Source organism: Nicotiana tabacum, chromosome 15 (assembly GCF_000715075.1).
Source record: "Nicotiana tabacum cultivar K326 chromosome 15, ASM71507v2, whole genome shotgun sequence".
Taxonomy (NCBI): Eukaryota; Viridiplantae; Streptophyta; class Magnoliopsida; order Solanales; family Solanaceae; genus Nicotiana; species Nicotiana tabacum.
Window position 1 is genome coordinate 67,410,452 of NC_134094.1, and position 20,509 is coordinate 67,430,960.

A 20,509-nucleotide genomic window follows, 5' to 3' on the forward strand; every position below is an offset into this window, starting at 1 on the left:
CAGGACTTTCCTATAAAGAATGGCAACTAGAATCTCTTCATAAGTCAATTCCTCTTTAACCTCTATAGTCTCATTCTGAACAATAAGCGACGGATCTCTAACCACCTTCTTCAACATGGATACATGAAACACCGGGTGCACTAAAGACATCTCTGGAGGTAGTTCTAGCCTGTAAGCCACCTGAACTATCCTTTGAGTGTTTTTGTATGGTCCGACATACCTCGAACTCAAGTTCCCTTTCTTACCAAATCGCATTACACCCTTCATAGGGGAAACCTTCAAGAATACCCAATCATCTTCTTTGAACTTCAAATCCCTACGACGCACATTCGAATATGACTTTTGATGACTCTGAGCAGTTTTTAACTGTTCTGTAATGATCTTAACCTTCTCTATAGCCTGATGCATGAGGTCCAGACCTATCATTTGTGCTTCTCCAATGTCGAACCACCCAATGGGAGATCTACATCTCGTACCATACAAAGCCTCGAATGGCGCCATCTGAATACTAGTATGATAAATATTGTTATAGGCAAACTCTATGAGCGGTAAATGATCATCCCAGCTACCCCTGAAGTCAAGAACACAAGCTCACAATATATCCTCAAGCGTCTGAATAGTCCGCTCTGCCTGCCCATTAGTCTGCGGGTGAAAGAGTATACTAAGATTCACCAGAGTACCCCAAGCCTTGCTGAAACTTCTTCCAAAAATTAGCCGTGAACTGTGCCCCCCAATCAGAAATGATAGAAACTTGAGTGCCATGCAACCTGACTATTTCTTTGATATGCAACTGAGCATATTGTTCCGCTGTGTCGGTAGACTTAACCGGCATGAAGTGTGCTGATTTCATGAGTCGGTCCACAATTACCCAAATCAAGTCGAACTTACGAGGAGTGCGAGGTAGTCCTACCACAAAGTCCATATTAATCATTTCCCACTTCCACATTGGAATTTCTATGTTATGTGCCAACCCACCAGGCATTTGGTGTTCGGCCTTCACTTGATGACAATTTGGATATCTCGCCACAAAGTCCCCCACATTCCTCTTCATATCATTCCACCAATAGACCTCTCTAAGATCATGATACATTTTTGTCGAGCCCGGGTGCACGGAATACCTCGAAGTGTAAGCCTCGGTCATGATTCTCTCCCGGAGACCATCTACATTTGGTACACATAGACGCTCTTGGTACCTTAGTGTACCATTACCCATGCCAAGAGAAAGGGCCATGGTCTTATGTTTATGAATCCCCTCCTTCAATTACACCAACAATGGATCATTGTATTGCTTCTCCTTGACTTCCACCACAAGCGATGATTCAGCTCTATTTTGCATAATCACTCCTCCTTCACTGGAATCCGCAAGACGAACTCCCAAACTAGCCAACCGATGAACCTCCTTGGCCAACGGCCTTTGATATGCCTCCAAGTGGGCCAAACTACCTATAGATTTCTGGTAAGAGCATCCGCTACAACATTAGCCTTCCCCGGATAATATAGAATATCGATGTCATAATCCTTGAGTAACTCCAGCCATCTTCTCTACCTCAGATTCAATTCCTTCTATTTGAAAATATATTGAAGGCTCTTATGGTCTATGAATATATCCGCATGGACCCCATACAAATAATGACACCAAATCTTCAATGCAAAGACCACCGCTGCAAGCTCTAAGTCATGTGTTGGATAGTACTTTTCATGATTCTTGAGTTTCCTAGAAGCATAAGCTATAACCTTGCTATGTTGCATTAATACACACCCAAGTCCAATTCTTGAAGCATCACAATATACCACAAACACATATGTACCCTCTGGTAGGGTCAACACCGGTGCCATAGTCAATATTGATTTCAACTCCTGGAAGCTTCATTCATAAGCATCTGACCGTTGGAACTTAACCGCCTTCTGCGTCAATTTAGTCAACGGAGAGGCAAGAGAAGAGAACCCCTCCACAAACTTCCTGCAATATCCAGCTAAGCCCAAGAAACTGTGAATGTCAGTCGGGGTAATAGGTCCAGGCCAATTCTTCACCACTGAAATCTTCTTAGGATCAACCTTAATTCCTTCTCTGGAGATGACATGCCCCAAGAATGTAATAGATTCAAGCCAAAATTCACATTTTAAAAACTTCGCATACAACTTTGTTGATGTAGAGTCCGTAGAACTGCCCTGAGGTGATCGGCATGGTCCTCCCGACTTCGTGAATATACCAGAATATCATCAATAAACACTATCACGAATGAGTCAAGGAAAGGTTTGAAGACTCGATTCATAAGATCCATGAAAGCTGTCGGGGCATTTGTTAACCCAAAAGACATTACCAGAAATTCAAAGTGCCCATACCGGGTCCTGAAAGCCGTTCTTGAAATATCTTGCTCCCTGATCTTCAATTGGTGATACCCGGATCTTAAATCAATCTTGGAGAAATACTTAGCAATCTGTAATTGATCAAACAAGTCATCTATCCTTGGAAATGGATACTTATTATTGATTGTGACCTTGTTGAGTTGCCGATAGTCAATACACATTCTCAGTGACCCATCTTTCTTCCTTACAAAGAGAACCGGTGTTCCCCAAGGCGACACACTAGGCCGGATGAAACCCTTCTCGAGCAAGTCCTTCAATTGTTCCTTTAGTTCCTTCAATTCTACCAGTGCCATTCTGTATGGTGGAATAGATATAGGCTGCGTGCCTAGAATCACATCAATCTCGAAGTCAATCTCCATGTTTGGTGGGATCCCAGGGAGCTCATCCGGAAAGACCTCCGGAAATTCATTCCCAATAGGCACGAGCTCAAATGTAGGTGCCTCATCATTGGTGTTCGTAACCCAGACCAAATGGTAGATACACCCCTTATTAATCATCTTCGTGGCCTTAAGGTAGGAAATAAGCCTACCTTTCGGCACCACATCCTCCCCCTTCCATTCAATCACTGACTCATTTGGAAATTCACACCCAACGGTCTTGGTTCAACAATCAAGCTTAGAAAAACCTTGAATAAAGCTAGTCCATCCCCATTATTACATCAAAATCAACCATCCCCAATTCTAGGAGATCGTCCAGCGTATCTCGACCACGCACCGTGACAATACAATCCTTATAAACCCGTGCGGCCACAATAGACTCACCAACCAGAGTAGATACAGAGAACGATGCATGAAGCTGTTCCGGTTCTATCCCAAATTCCATAGCAACATAAGGAGTGACATATGACAAAGTGGAACCGTAATCAATAAGAGCATATACATCATGGGACTGGACAGTCAATATACCTGTGACAACATCAGGAGAAGCCTCTGAATCCCGACGCCTCCGCATAGCATAAAATCTGTTGGGTCCTCCCGAACACTGTGCACCACCCCTAGCTGTACCATGCCTTGCGGGTGCTGGGGTACCTCGAGCTGGAGGAGGTGATGTGGATGTAGTAGCTGTAGAGCTAGCTGGCTACACCGCACCTCTGCCCATGATCCGGCGGGACGAACGGCAATTCCTCTAAATGTGACCCCTCACACCGCACCCATAGCGTATAGGTAGGTCCATTAAGCAGACCCTAAAGTGCATCCTCCCACACTTAGGGCATGGGGTCCTCCGCAGCTGCTGGAATCTCCCTCAAGGCCGAACCTGCTGGTGGGGTCCCATATTGCCCTAACTGGGCCTAGATGGTGGTGCACTCATTGAAGACTGAGCGAATAACAGAGATGGCCCTAATGACCCTCCCCTAAATGCCGACCTACCATCACCAGAAGAACCACCCAAGCTGCCCGCGGTTCGGGCCTTGCTGCTACCCTCATGCTCCCTTCTATATTTTAGTTTACGATCCTCTGTAGCTTGAGCAAATGCCACCATCTTCCCCTAGTTCATATCAGAATTCAAGGCAGCCATAGCACCCTCATTAATAACCAAGGGGCTAAGGCCCTGCACAAACCGGCGCACTCTAGCTTCCACAGTAGGCAACATGTGAATAGCATACTTGGACAGGCGCGCAAATTCCATATGGTACTCCCACAGGCTCTCAAACTCAGCAGCACGGGCCGCCTTAGTCTCGGCGGGCAAGAAATTATCCATAAAAGCATCGGCGAACTCACTCCACCTCGCCAGAATGCTCCCCTCCTCACGGGACTCCTCACACATCTCAAACCAAGAATAGACCACCCCTTTCAGGCGGTAGGAGGCCAACTCCACTCCCTCTGTCTCAGTAGCACGCATGACTCAGAGAGTCTTGTGCATCTCATCAATGAAGTCCTGGGGGTCCTCCTCAGGATCAGTACCTGTGAACACTGGAGGATCCAACTGGAGAAACCTGTTCACCCTGGTACTAGCGGAATCCCTGGCTGACTAGAAGAAGTAGGCTGACTAGAAGAAGTAGGTGCAACATTTGATCTCTGGGCCTGGGAGGCCACTATCTGAGCCAACATATGTATGGCTGCCCTAAGATCCCCATCAGAAAAAGCGGGACCAGAAGCTGGAACTGGAGGTGGAACTGTAATATCAGTTGGAGGGACTATTGCAACCTCAGTAGGTGTAGGAACTGGTGCAGTCTGAGCAGGAATAGTAGATTCTGGCGGAGTAGTAATTGGCGGAATATCCTCACCCTTTGGGTGCTCACCCGCATAATCAAATATCGAATCAACAGCCACTCCTGGGGAGACATTGGCTCCTTGGCCAGTTGTTGCCTTCTTCCTAGGCACCATGTACTATAAGTTAGAGTAAAGCACGAGTTAAAGGAGGAACAATTTTACAATTAGCTTTATCGCACGATCGAGAACATTAAAGAAGGGTATTATTTCTAAGTGCCCAAGTAGCCTCCTCATTATAGATGTGGTCGACACTACACCAATAAGAAGAACTCTACTAGACATGGCGACGAGACATCCTTGGACACTTTAAAACCTTAGGCTCTGATACCAAGTTTGTCACGCCTCGACTTCGGGGAGCGCGACCGGCGCTCAACCGAGGTAAACCGGCAGAGCAAGCCTGCCGGATTTCCTTCTACCCAACTCACCCATAAATAAAGAGAATATAAACTTCATTAATTAATACCATGAGGGTTCATGAACAATACCAGTTCCATCACCATTAGTCACTTCATTTATAATTCTCCAAAACAATACATTTCACAACCATAGTTTTATAGTGGAAGCATGAGATACAATTACGACATCTTTAGTTTAACTTTTCCACACTAATACACAACCCACACTATGTCTACGGAGCCTCTAATAGATATAAAAAAGTACAATGATGGTGTCGGCAACAAGGCTCCGGCTATACCCCAAAACATAATACACACAGAGCAAAAGATGTACAACCCCAGAATGAAGTGGGGCTCACCAAGTCAGCTGGGAAAAAGTGTACCACTATCAATGGTCAATGCATCCCGTTGTGGAACCACCTGAATCCATTAAAGATGCAGCGCCCCCGGCAAAATGGATGTTAGTACATGTCGAATAGTACTAGTATGAAAACCAAAACACCTATTCAAGGACATGGAAATACAACATGACTATGATGAATCATGGTAACAGTCATAGGGCTTACGTAGCCATAAAAGTCAAAACAGATTTATTAAGTACTTCCAATAACACTTATAAATTTCAAGTCGGGAATCCTCCACAACTACCTTTACACAGAGCGGCCTTCCCGCCTTACCCCAATGTATGTGGGTGGAGGTGTAATCACAATACCATAACTCTACACAAAGCGGCCCCGCCGCCTTACCCCAATGTATGCGGGTGGAGGTGTATTCATAATACCACAACTATAAACAAAGCGGCCCTGCCGCCTCACCCCAACGTATGTGGGTGGAGGTGTAACTACGATGCCACAGCTCGAGTTCCCAAAATGATAATAATATGTACAAAAGAATTCCCTTTTAACCAACTGTTTGGCTCCTTTGGCCTTAGCAAGTGTAAATTCATAAAGTTTCGTCATATGAGAAATAAGTGTTTAATCACCTTGATTTCATACAAGATCTTCTTCCCAAAGGAGTATAACATGATTAAGTCAAAAATAGAGAATCATTAACACGCGAGGGTTCTAACACGTTATGCCAATCGGGCATCAATTCTACTAGTTTGAATACTCCACATCAATAGCATTCCATATCCGAACTTTACACGATGGAGTTTTGTAATAACACGGGAATTCCAATACCATAAAAAGAGTTTAGCCTTCATACCTGAAATTCGCCCTTTAATAATACTACGATGGTCTACCACACTAAACAACTTCAATCTATAACAATGAAATACAATTGCATCAAAACCTCCTTCAATGGAATTTCTTCACCTAAAAAACACCTTCCACACCAATGATTCACCTCACAAATTCCATTAGCACATGCATACCCAACACTTCACTCCCAACCCATAAATGTTATCAATTAATTCATTTTACAATCTCTACAATACCAACACAACCTAGGTTAGGCACTTATGGCTTCCAATCACCATCCTATAAGTCATAACACATATTTCATACATAATTAATCACCATAGATTAGTTAGATATGGTAGGCATACCACTTATAGTGAAACTCTTGAGAATCCCAACTTGTAGTGTTCTTGACCAATTTGGGGATTTGAATGGAAATCTATAGATCTTCAAGATTAATCCTTGTTAATATATGTGTTTAGGAGTAGTAATCAACTCCAAATACTCCAAAAACATTACCTTGGTTCATGGGAGGGAAGTATAGGATGGATTCCCCTTGATAGAGCAAGCCCTAGCTCAAAGAAATGACTTATCCACTCTCTCTACCCGGCCTTGGGGGTATTTATAGGGCTTCTACATACGCGGCTGTGCTCCTGGGCAAGTGACCGCGCATCTGGCCGTGCACACAAGGCAGAATACCCTCTAATATGCGCGGCCACGCATCTGGCGCGCGTATGATATAGGTCTGGTAAAATGGCCATAACCTTTTGTAGAAATATCCAAATGATAATTGGTTTGATGCATTGGAAACTAGACTCAAAGGGCTTTAATTGTATAGGTATAAGACCACCTAAGTCTTTATAGTTTGGTAGCATCATGCATTTGAAGTCGAATCTTGTCAGAATGTATCTGAAACTTTAGCCCATTGCATAGTTCCCAACATGGCTTAGTTCTAGGGATCTCCTTAGACCCTCAGTAATATCCAATACAACTCCTACACTTAATATAATGATCATCTAAGTTTTTACAGTCCTTACCCCTTGTTGAAGTCAAGACGACACTTAAGGGACTTGTGAGCATGCTTATGACCTCGGACTAATAGGAAATTTGAGGGGCTTCACATCCTCCCCCGCTTAGGATCATTCGTCCTCGAATGAGGGTCAAAATTCGCCATTAGCATCTAATGTGACCCAAGTGTTAATTCGCACACCAGCAGTCCCAAATTTTGACTAACTCCCTAAATTTCCAAAAATTTCGCCAGAGTCTCCCCTGTTATTGGGCCTATCCACCTGCCAGAGAATCCCAAAACCAGTCCTAACAACATAACCACAACAGAACGATGTAAAACAATGGAAACAACACCGGCCACAATGCCATATACATTATACTACCAAGAAGGAGAATCCTTAGCATAAGTTGTACAGGGGGAAGAAAATTTTATAGAAAGTTAGCATTTAACATCATGGACACAATTACATAGCTATTCAAATAAATTAGGATACTTCTTCTTCATCTTTTCCTCGGCTTACCATGTGGCCTCTTTGACTTGTTGGTTTTGCCATAACACTTTCACGGAGGCAATCTCTTTGTTTCTCAGCTTCACGACTTTCCTATCAAGAATGGCAACTGGAATCTCTTTATAAGTCAATTCCTCATTAACCTCTATAGTCTCATTCGGAACAATAAGCGACGGATCTCCAATTACCTTCTTCAACATGGATACATGAAACACCCGGTGCACTAAAGACATCTCTGAAGGTATTTCTAGCCTATAAGCCACTTGACCAATCCTCTGAGTGTTTCTGTACTGTCCGACATACCTCGGACTCAATTTCCCTTTCTTACCAAACCGCATTGCACCCTTCATAGGAGAAACCTTCAACAATACCCAATCATCTTCTTTGAACTCCAAATCCCTACGACGCACATCCGTATAGAACTTTTGACGACTCTGAGCAGTTTTCAACTGTTCTGTAATGATCTTAACCTTCTCCATAGCCTGATGCACGAGGTCCAGCCCTATCAGTTCTGCTTCCCTAATCTCTAACCACCCAATGGGAGATCTATATCTCCTACCATATAAAGCCTCGAATAGTGCCATCTGAATGCTAGCATGATAACTGTTGTTGTAGGAATACTCTATGAGCGGCAAATGATCATCCCAGCTACCCCTGAAGTCAAGAACACAAGATAACAACATATCCTCAAGCGTCTTAATAGTCCGCTCTGCCTGCCCGTTAGTCTGTGGGTGAAAGGTTATACTAAGATTCACCTGAGTACCCCAAACCTTGCTGAAAAGCCTTGCTGAAACTTCTTCCAAAAATTAGCCGTGAACTGTGCCCCCCAATCAGAAATGATAGAAACTTGAGTGCCATGCAACCTGACTATTTCTTTGATATGCAACTGAGCATATTGTTCCGCTGTGTCGGTAGACTTAACCGGCATGAAGTGTGCTGATTTCATGAGTCGGTCCACAATTACCCAAATCGAGTCGAACTTACGAGGAGTGCGAGGTAGTCCTACCACAAAGTCCATATTAATGATTTCCCACTTCCACATTGGAATTTCTATGTTCTGTGCCAACCCACTAGGCATTTGGTGTTCGGCCTTTGCTTGATGACAATTTGGACATCTCGCCACAAAGTCCGCTACATTCCTCTTTATATCATTCCACCAATAGACCTCTCTAAGATCATGATATATTTTTGTAGAGACCGGGTGCACGGAATACCTCGAAGTGTAAGCCTCGTTCATGATTCTCTCTCGGAGACCATTTACATTTGGAACACATAGACGCCCTTGGTACCTTAGTGTACCATCACCCATGCCAAGAGAAAAGGCCATGCTGAAAATATATTGCTTATGAGGCCACAGTTGGTGTTGTTTTGTATTATGTTATGTCGTTGAAATATGTATATGTTGTTAGGATGTATTTCTGGGGCTCTCTGACAGGTGGATAGGCCTAATTACAAAGGAAACTCAGGCGAAATTTTTGAAAATTTAGGGAGATTAGTCAAATTTGGGGCTGCTAGTTTGTGGTATAAAACAAACTAAGTTGCATAAGATACTAATGACGGATTTTTACCCTCATTCGAGGACAAATGATCCTAAGCAGGGGAGAATGTAACACCCCAAAAAAAATTCGAAGTACTTAAGTGTAAAGCCCGATAAAATTTACAAAGAAAATAATGTTTCATGGTGCCGGACTAGGCTTACGTGTTTGAGGATCACTAGAAGGTGACTCTAAGGCCTGCGAGCGTTAAGCAGGTATACCTTGAAGTCTCCGCGAAATCTGAATCAATTCACTAGTGTCCGGCACGGGCAGAAGTACCTGGATCTGCAAAATAATGTGCAAAAGCATAGCATGAGTACACCACAACGGTACCCAGTAAGTATCAAGCCTAACCTCGATGGAGTAGTGACATAGAAACTTGAACAGAATATTAATATAATCTAATAATGGGAAGTAAAAGCAATAAATGACAACAAAGTAGTTTATCAATATAAGGTTAACAACGGAAGTAAAAGCAATAAATGACAACAAAGAGTGAACATATGATAAAAATAACAAATGATCCAATACAGTCAAAATACAAGTGAAGTGAATTAAGGAAAAACAATAACCATTCAAATCAACAAGCCGCGTGAGCCTTGCATTAATTTTAAAAAAATATTTTTCTCGAAATAGCTTCATGCGCTTGAGCTCCCTTATATCGTCGCGTTTGTTTCAAATGAAGTAATTTCCCTTAATAGCAACACGCGCATAAATCCCCCTTATATATCTCGCCGCATGCGCATCAATATCACCACCCTTATACCGCTGCATGGCATCACATTACAACACAATAATCAACTCGCACCATACGTGCCCATATGCCACTATTTTGACAACAACAATATCAATATCACCACAACACGTAGCCCAAGGTTCAGCCACAATATGTATAAGAATCTCAATAACAACAAAATAAAATAGAAAATAACTCAACAAGGAAAGATATTCCAATAACCAATAACTTCAACCACAAAACATATTAATAGCTCTCTACAACTTCAATTAAATTCATAAGGATAAACTCAACAATGAAAGATATGAACATGTAATAACAACATCAATTAGATGCATATATGAGTAAACTCGACAAAGAAAGATAGAACTGTAACACCCCGGAAAAATTTCGAAGTACTTAAGTGTAAAGCCCGATAAAATTTGCAAAGAAAATAATGTTTCATAGTGCCGGACATTTTGGGTTGAACAATGCATCGGAAAGTAAAGAAAAAATTTTGGCGGAAAAGCACGTCTATGCAGTCCATTATGCGACTGTATAATCACTCTGCGGACCGCATAATGGCCGCAGAAGTGATCAGGAGAGGGCCATTCTGGAAGCAGCTATGCGGTCGACTATGCGACCGCATAACTATTATGCGGTGCATTATGCGACCGCATAACAGTTATGCGGACCGCATACACAGATAGATTTTTGATCATTTTTGTCAGCAATTATGCGGTCCGCATATCCATTATGCAGTCGCATATGCGACCGCAGAACCGTTCCGGAACTCCATTTTTGGGTTTTTAAAACCCGACCCTATTTCGTTAAATACACTCTTTGGGCTATTTTTGAACTATAATCTGATATTTTAGAGTGAGAGAGAGTGCCCTAGAGTGAGAAGGTGTTCTTCAATAATTGTTCTTCAATTTTAGCCCAAGTTTTGGAAGATTAAGAAGGGAAACTCACTAGGTCTTCATCCTAGAGGTAAGATTCTACACCCTAACCCTCACTTTCGAATTTTATGTAGAATTGGATAATTAGCAAGATAATTTCTAGGCAGGAGGGTTGTTTATTTACATGCATGTGATATCAAGGGGTGTAGGAAGATTGTTGAACTAGGCATGGTAAATATTGGGTTGTGTGATGATGGAATTCTCCATAAAAGGGCCTTGAAACCTTATGAACACCTTGTGTTTGATAAAATGCTCAAATGAGCTAGAACCATGATCATCTTCCTAATTTTGGTTCAATTTGTTATATTTCTAAAATAGATTGAAGTTGCTAAGAATTCCGGAACATTTAGAGTGTAAGGAAGCTCAAGTGAGGTATGGTGGCTAAACTCTTCTTTAAGAATTGGAATTCCCAATATCCTTGTAAGTTCCGAGATGTTGATTATAAATGGAGTATTCCGATAAGTCTTGCGATGAAGATATATGTTCAATTCATATTTCAAATGCTCTTATCATATTGCATTATAAATTGAGGATGTGTCCCAAACTATGGATTATGTATCCACATGTTATAATTTCTAGTCGTGATTTATGTGAAAGTTATTATGCCAAGTTGTGTAGAGATTGTGATTGTGATATACCTCCACCCGCATACATTGGGGTGAGGCGGCATGACCGCTTTGTGTAGGGATTATGGTATTGTGGGACTGCACCTCCACCCGCTTATATTGGGGTGAGGCGGTACGACCGCTTTGTGTATAGTTTTGGTATTGTTGTGGCACCACCACCCGCATACATTGGGGTGAGGCGGTACAACCGCTTTGTGTATAGTTTTGGTATTGTTGTGGCACCACCACCCGCATACATTAGGGTGAGGCGGCATAGCCGCTTTGTGTAGGTTCTTGGTACTGTGGTTATACATCCACCTGCATACATTGGGGTGAGGCGGCAGGGCCACTTGATTAGAGTTGTGGTATTATACGTATACTTCCACCTGCATACATCGGGTGAGGCGGCGGGACCGCTTTGTGTGAAGATGGTTACAAAGGATCTCATCTTAAATCCTATAAAGGTTATTGATAGCTTTTAATAAGCTTGCTATGGTTTAAACAGTTATCTATATTATTCTATTGCTGCACTGGTTCATCATATTCATCTTGTATTTTTGAATTCTTAAATTAGTGTTTAGTTTTCATATTGGTACTATTCGACTGTACTAACATCCCTTTTGTTGGGGGCACTGCATCTTTTAAATGGATGCAGGTGGTTCCACAGCAGGAGATATTGATCAGTGATAGCAGCACACCTTTTTCCCAGCTCACTTGGTGATCCCCACTTAATCCTGGGGTCATGTATCTTTTGTTCTTTGTGTATTCTGTTTGAGGTATAGCCGGGGCCTTGTTGCCGGCATTATCATTGTACTCATCTTTATCTATAGAGGCTCCATAGACATAGTGTGGGTTGTATAATGGTGCTGGGGAAGTTAAGCTCGTCTGTTGTGCTTGAATTACTATTTCCACTTGAGATGATGAAAAATGTGTTTGGAATTGAGACTTTAAAATAAAGTAACTGATGGTAAGAAATTGGTATTACAGACATGATCACTTTATTTGTTGATTAACGAAAACAGATATATTCTCTCTATTCATGCATGAGTTTGGGTAGAAGAAAATCTAATAGGCTTGCTCGGCCGGGTTCACACGGTTGAGCGTCGGTCGCGCTCCTCGGTTTTGGGGCGTGACAAGAACATGTAATAACCGCTCCAATTAAATGCATATAAGAAGAAACTTGACAATGAGAGATGGAACATGTAATAACAACTTCAATTAAATGCATATAGGAATGAACTCGACAAAGAAGGATAAAACATGAGCTAACAACTTCAAATAAATGCATATAAGGAACCTAAAAGTCTGAACCGGTAAATTTTCATATATATAAGCTCGTGTATACACTCGTCACCTCATGTATGTGCCTTCCACATAACTCAAATAGTGCAATAAAACTAAATCCTAAAGGGTAGGTTCCCCCACACGAAGTTAGGCAAGATACTTACCTCAACTAGTCCAAATCAATACTCAAAATGGCTTTTCCTTTTAAATTCGCCTCCGCACGGCTCAAATCTAACCAAAAATGACTTAAATATCATCAAGCAATGCAAGAAAAACCAATTTCAATTAATAAAGCTAAGATCTTTACATAATTCCCCAAAAGTCAACCTCAGGCCCGCCCGGTCAAAACTTGAGTCCAAGGGTAGATCTCGACTACTCAAAACCCAACGAGTCCATATATATATTTTATTTTTAAATCCGAGTCCAACTCGACTCTCAAATCTCACATTTTTATTTTTTAAAACATAGACAAAATTCCCCAATTTTTTCTTTAAATCCATGTATTAGAGGTTAAATCTCATAAATAATCATGTAATATAATTGAAAATATATCAAAATCACTTACCCAATGGTTATAGGTAAGAATCCCTCCTCAAAATTTCCTTCTACCTAGTCTAGGGTTCTAAAATATGCAAATGAAGCTATGTCCCATTTTTCCAACCCTTTTGTTTAGGTGCAGAAGTCGCAATTGCGAACCCTCAAAAATGTGAACAACAACTCGCAAATGCAGCGCCTGACAGCCTAGGGAAATGTCGTAAATGCGAAGCCTATCCCTTTCGTAAATGCGACCTACCCAGCCCCAAGCTTTTCTTCCCAATTGCGAGTAAGGCATCGCATTTGCGATACCTGAGCCATGCCTGCCTACTTCGCAATTGCGATGTTGGTACTTGCAATTGCGATAACTGGAGCACCAGCACACCAGCAACCTAAATATGAGTTCAAATCAATCTGAAACTCACCCGAGCCCTCGGGGCTCCACGCCAAACATCCACACAAGTCTAAAAAATATCATACGAACTCGCTCGCACGATCAAAATATCCAAATAACATACGGACCTACGAATCAGATATCAAAACACATAAAATTCAAAATGAAACTCAAGAATCGCTAGAAACACATCCAAGCGTCTGATTCCTATCAAACCAACTCGGAATTACACCAAATTTTGCAGATAAGTTCCAAATAACAAAATGGACCTAAAAGTCCCAAACCCAAAATTTAACCTCAATAGCCATAAAATCAACCTATCGTCAAACCTAAGAAATTTCTAAACATTCAAATTTCCAACTTTCGGCAAAACAAGTCAAATCAACATACATACCTCCGAATTGAATTCCGTGAATACGCCTAAGTCCAAAATCACAATACAAACCTATCAAAGCCATCAAAACACCGTTTCAGAGTTGTTTTCACCAAAGTCAAACTTCTGTTAATATTTTCAACTTAAGCTTCTAAACCAAGAACTAAGGGATCCATCATTCCAAAACTTCCCCGAAATGAAACTAACCATCGCAAGTCATAAAACCACAAATACACATAGGAAGCTTCAAAATAGAAAATGTGGCTCAAATACACAAAACAACCATTCGGGTAGTTACACTAACCTTGTGCGGAGGAAAACCTCTTAGGATTTGGTCTTATTTGCCTATTTGTGCTATGTGAAAAGTGACGTGTACGCGAGGTGACGAGCGTGTATACGGGTGCGTGTGTGGTTTATGACCGGATTAGACCTTAAGCTATTAATATGCCTTATTTTGATGATATGATTTATATAAAACACGCTTAACCACTTGGTGACTACATGAACTTGATTGCTACAATTGATTTAGCCATAGTCATGCTTTATATGTTGAACATCCATCCGTTGTCATGTCCTTGTGCGCCTTGTTGATAGAATATGCGCTTATGTTTTTATGGTAATTTGGCCTATTGCATTGTGATGATAGTGGCATATATTGACATGTTGGGCGGATTGATTGGGTGTTGGCGTGAGGTTTTTTCTGTGCAATTTGATTATTGTTATGCACATGTGGTAAAATAAGGGTGGCGCTCTCGAGCTTGTACATGTGGCTAAATAAGGGTGGTGATCTTGATTAATTCATGTGGTGAAATAAGGATGGCATTTCTTGATTATTGCACACGCAGCGAAATAAAGATGGCGCTCGTGATGATGTTTATGTGATGGTTTGAGGATGATATTTTATGATATTCATGTGATGAATGGGGTGCTATTTTGATCATGTACATGCTTTCTTTATACTCCCGTCATATATTTCAATAAGTTGCTAGTCGTATTTTACATGCTACCATATGCCTCTGTTTCTACTTGATGATTTGTTGTCAAAGATGGATTTTTCCTACGTTGAGTTGATCACATGTTTTAACGAGATTGTGGTGTTGTTTTCCGTTATATATATATATATATATATATATATATATATATATATATATTTATTTATTTATTTATTTTTATTTTTTATTTTTTATTTTTACAAGTTATTGATATATTGCATAGGTTCTTTAGCTAGTGAATATCACATCACTTAAACCTCGTCACTACTTCATTGAGGTTAGTCTCGATACTTTCTGGGTGTCGATTGTGATGTAATCATACTACACTTCTGCATATTTTTGTGCAGATCCAGGTGTTGGAGGCAGCGGACCTAGGGAGTGAGTATTTACACTGATCGTGAGGATTCAAGGTAGAGCTGCATGACCGTCGTAGTTTCTTGTAGTCCCATCCTTTATGTTGATACTGTTATTTTCACATTTAAACAGTATTGTATTTGAGACTTCTTATGTATTCAGTTAGAGTTAACTTTGTACTACCTGGGTCTTGGAAATTGTATTAGGTATTGTCATATTTGGCTTATATTATTACTACTTTCGTTGTTTTCTGTTAATACGGTCTTATTATATCATATTTTATTGATTTAAATATTATTTATGTGATTGACTTACCTAGTCTTGAAGGTTGACACCGATCCCTTTGGTGGGATTTGGATCGTGACATCTACGTCTTAACCTACGGTACCTTATGGTACCTTATTGTTTGTGCTGGCTTTGTAGATGTTAACACCACGATTTTCAATAAAAAGATAGGTTTTAAAATGCACACTTCAAAATAAAAAGTCTAACAGGAGGAAAAAGGTTAGAACTTTCCGCCACAGATTTATGGACTAGACGATATAATTCGCATTAATTGTAGGTATCGACACAAAAGCTTTATTGATCAATTTGACATTTCTTCCCTGTTCACGATCATCATAATTATTTTTCTCTAAGTCAAAAAGGACGTGACACTCTACGTTATACCTACAGTACTTATGGTACCTTATTGTTTGTGTACTCATTTTTACTCCAAATTAAACAATCATTCACTGACTTTGTAGGTTTTGACACCACGATTTCAATAAAAAGACAGGTTTGGAAATGCACACTTCAAAATAAAAAGGTCTAACAGGAGGAAAAAGGTTAGAACTTTCCGCCTCAGATTTATGGACTATACGATATAATTCGCATTGGTATAATGGTAGGATTTTCTCGTAGATTGATTTAAGGCCTTAAGAAGGAAAATTCGCACAATTCAATCTATAACTTCTTCTTTTTTATCTTAGAAGCATGGTGCTGGTCGAGTAGTTCTCCTACAAACATACTAGCTACGTACATTTGTATAGGGTAAAATCTGTTCATATTAAATACTCGCATAATAGAGCGACACGTGAAACCGAGACAGATGAAAAGCGAGACAGGTGGAAATCAAGACCGGGGGCAGCAGTCTCGATTGGCACCGGAAAGCTCCCGAAGGAAATGTTCCTAATAAAGACAAATGAATGTCTGTCACCCGATAGCATTCAATGAAGAATATTCTACAGTATTAAATACATAGTCTGTTATAGAGAATATGGCATTCATAGCCTGCCGTTACACATTCTTCAATAGCCTCCATAATTGTCATTTAAGAGGGGCTTGATCCTAGGACCTTGTTCCCTAGGTGCAACTATAAATAGTGAGTTCAACACTCATTAGAGGGACACGAATTTTCTTACAAACTACTGCTATATACTATTCAAAAGCTCAGCAACATTTCATTTCTTGCTTATTAGTATTGCTATTACTGCCTTCGGAAGCTCCGCTTCCGGAATCAGGCTATTCACTATCTTATCTCGACTTTAACGCTAAGTCTTGTATTTTATTTAATTTATTTATCATTTTGGGATCAAATCGATTCACTTGTCTATAAACCATGCTACAAATTCAATTGTACCATTTTACGGGTAAACAGTTTGGCGCCCACCGTGGGGCTTAGACAGTTGCGTAATTGAGTTGATCCTTGCATCTATTACTAATCTGTTTAATTCTTTGTTTCTTAGCGAAAAATCACAAAAAATGGCAGATAATGATGTCAATGGCGCACACAACGTTGAGGCCTAAGGAAATCAGCATCAACATGAAGACTCGATCAGCGATACCCGCAACGAGGGGGATGATGCCACGCTGGTCCATGGCGGGCAATATCAACGACAAGTTCGGGAGGAAACTCCTGATGATGCTGAAGACGAGCACATCGCGAAAACAATGAGAATCCTGAAGGAACAACAAAAGGCTATTATGGGCCATCTCTCATGACAGGATCATGTCATGATAGAGTTGAGGCAGGCATTGTTGGATGCTTCCAACAACACGAATGGACGAGGTCCAGTTCCTCCCGGTGCTCCCACAAACCAAACAACACAAACGGTTGAAACACAACACCCCAAGGGGCGAGGATGGCTTCGACATGGCTGGGGGGAATGGCAGTAGATCCGGCAACAATAATGAGAACGATCCCTTTAAAACCGAACTCATGTGGTTCATAAGGGAAATAAACGCACGAATGGACTAAATCTCGGGTGCACCGCCAGTGTTGAAAGGATCAGACTCAAAAAAATACACTCAGTTGCCGTTCAAATCAAACGCGGCACCGGAGTTGATCCCGAAGTGGTTCAAAATGCCCGACGTGCCAAAATATCATGGGACTTCATATCCTCGAAGCACATCACCACCTATACAACGGCGGTGAAAGGAAACAACTTAGCTCCGCATGAGATTGAGTTTGTCTAGTTGAAGAAGTTCGGGGACTCGTGAAAGGGGCCCTAACATGGTATTCACTTTTACTAAAGCACTCAATAGACTCCTTCGAGATGCTTGAAGATTCTTTTATCAAGGCCCATGCCGGGGCCAGGAAGGTACAAGACCAAAAGGCCGACAAATTCAGAATTGCGCAATGAGAGTTTGAATTGCTGCGGGAGTTCGTGACCAAATTCCAAAAGGAAAAGATGCTTCAACCGGTTGTGCCGAGCGAATGGGCAGTTAAGGCATTTACTAAAGGGATAAATCTGAGGAGTTCTAACGCTTCCCAAAAATTGAAAGAAAGTTTGCTTGAGTTCCAAGCAACAACATGGGTAGATGTTCACAACCGCTACGAGTCGAAGATAAGAATTGAGGATGACCAGCTCGGTTTCCCGACATTAACCAAGGGTCGGGATCGAGAGAAGAATAAGAAAAGGTTGAAGGATGATTTCGACGCAGACTGATGGTCTTCTAGAGGTCAGTAGTTGCCCTACAAAAGGGTTGAAGGACGCGGCAGAGGTTTTCGGTCGGCGGATAGGTTCGCTACAGATAGGAGAGCAGATCGCGGCCAAAATAATAGATTGTTGCAAGATGAAGAGGTATCGGGCCCCCGGTACTCCACCTACCCCAGGTTGTCCGCCTACAATTTCAATGTCAGTGTAGTGGAACAAGTGTTGGCTATGAGGAACATTAAGGAAGCATGGTTCCTGAGGCCGATGAGATTTAGCCCCCGTTAGATGGATCCTAATCTATGGTGCGATTACCATGGGACCAACGGCCACCGGACTGGGGACTGTTGATATCTGCGCGATGAGGTGCCGACATTGCTGAAAAATGGCCATCTCAGAGAATTCTTAAGTGACAGGGCTAAGAACAACTACGGCTACAGCCGGGATAATGCGGAACCCTCAAACGCCGGAGAGGATCCTAATCGTCTAACGATCAATATGATTTTTGCGGGGAACGAGATTAATGGTGTAACCTTTTCGACAGCAAAAAAGACAAAGGTATCGGTGACCCATAGCAAGAGGCTCCGGGAAGTCGCTGAGGATGATATCACCTTCACGGAGGAAGACGCAGATGGACTCCTAATACCGCACAACGATGCCTTGGTAATTTCTCTCAATGTGCTAGATTTTAAAATTAAACGTGTTTTGGTGGACCCGGGGAGTTCAGCCAATATTATCCAATGAAGAGTGCTGAAACAAGCCAAGCTGAATAGAAGCATCATTCCGGCCACAAAGCTCCTTGTCGGGTTCAATTTAGCAAGCGTGACCACCCGAGGGGAAATCTTGCTGCCCATGAATGCCGAAGGGGTAATGAAAATGACCCTTTTTGAAGTAGTAGACGGTGATGTGGGCTATAATATTATTCTTGAAAGACCATGGCTGCACGAGATGAAGGTTGTGCCATCAACATATCATCAACTACTGAAATACCCAACTTCGGAAGGAATTAAACAAATAAGAGGAGATCAACCAGCAGTAAGGGGGATGAACGCGAACTTAGTTTCTAGTAGCAAAGGGAAGGAGCATGTGGCATAGCAATTACAGGGACCGACGCCTCCTCCCGAGCCGAACGAAGTCAACAGAGGGGAGGATTCGTCGGAATCCTATCAGGTACCAAGATATTTCTAGGCATCAGAAGAAACGGACGCAACCAAATCCACAGCGGAAGAACTCGAGCAAGTCACATTGTTTGAGAAATTCTTGGAGAGGAAGTTCCACTTGGCGACAGGACTAAACCCGAGCTCTAATCACGATTTATAGAATTTCTTAAACTTAACGTTGATTGTTTTGTGTGGTCGGATGCGGATATGACAGATATTCCACTAGAGATGGTCGTGCACAAGTTAAGCTTGGATCCTAACATTCCTCCGGTAAGGCAGAAGAAACGCCCTATTGCTGAAGTCAGAAACAAATTTGTCAAAGAAGAGGTAACTCGATTGCTTGATATCGGTTCAATCTGAGAGGTAATGTCTCCTGACTGGCTAGCTAACGTAGTAGTAGTTCCAAAAAATAATAATAAATTTCACATGTGCGCAGATTATAAGAATCTGAATAAGGTGTGCCCAAAATACTCGTTCCCACTGCCAAATATTGATCAAATGATTGATGCGACGACCGGGCACGAGTTGATGAGTTTCCTCGATGCCTATTCCGGGTACAACCAAATCAAAATGAACCCAGAGGATCAGGAAAAAACTTCGTTCATAATGAACTTTGGCACATATTGCTATAATGTGATGCCTTTCGGACTTAAAAACGCCGGAGCCACCTATCAGAGGCTTGTGAATAAAATATTTGAAAAACAAGTAGGGAAAACCATGGAAGTTTACATAGATGATATGCTGGTTAAGTTTTTGACCGAAGGTGATCATCTTAAACACCTACAAGAAACCTTTGACATGCTAAGGAAGCACAACATGAAGCTAAACCCCGAGAAGTGTGCATTCGGAGTCAGCTCTAGTAAGTTCTTAGGATTCCTGGTGTCATAAAGGGGGATCGAAGTCAATCCCGATAAAATTAAAGCCATCAAGGACATCCCCGACCAGCTATCAAATGTGAAAGAGGTTCAAAGGTTAACAGGAAGGCTGGCCGCTTTAAGCAGATTCATTTCCCGGTCTTC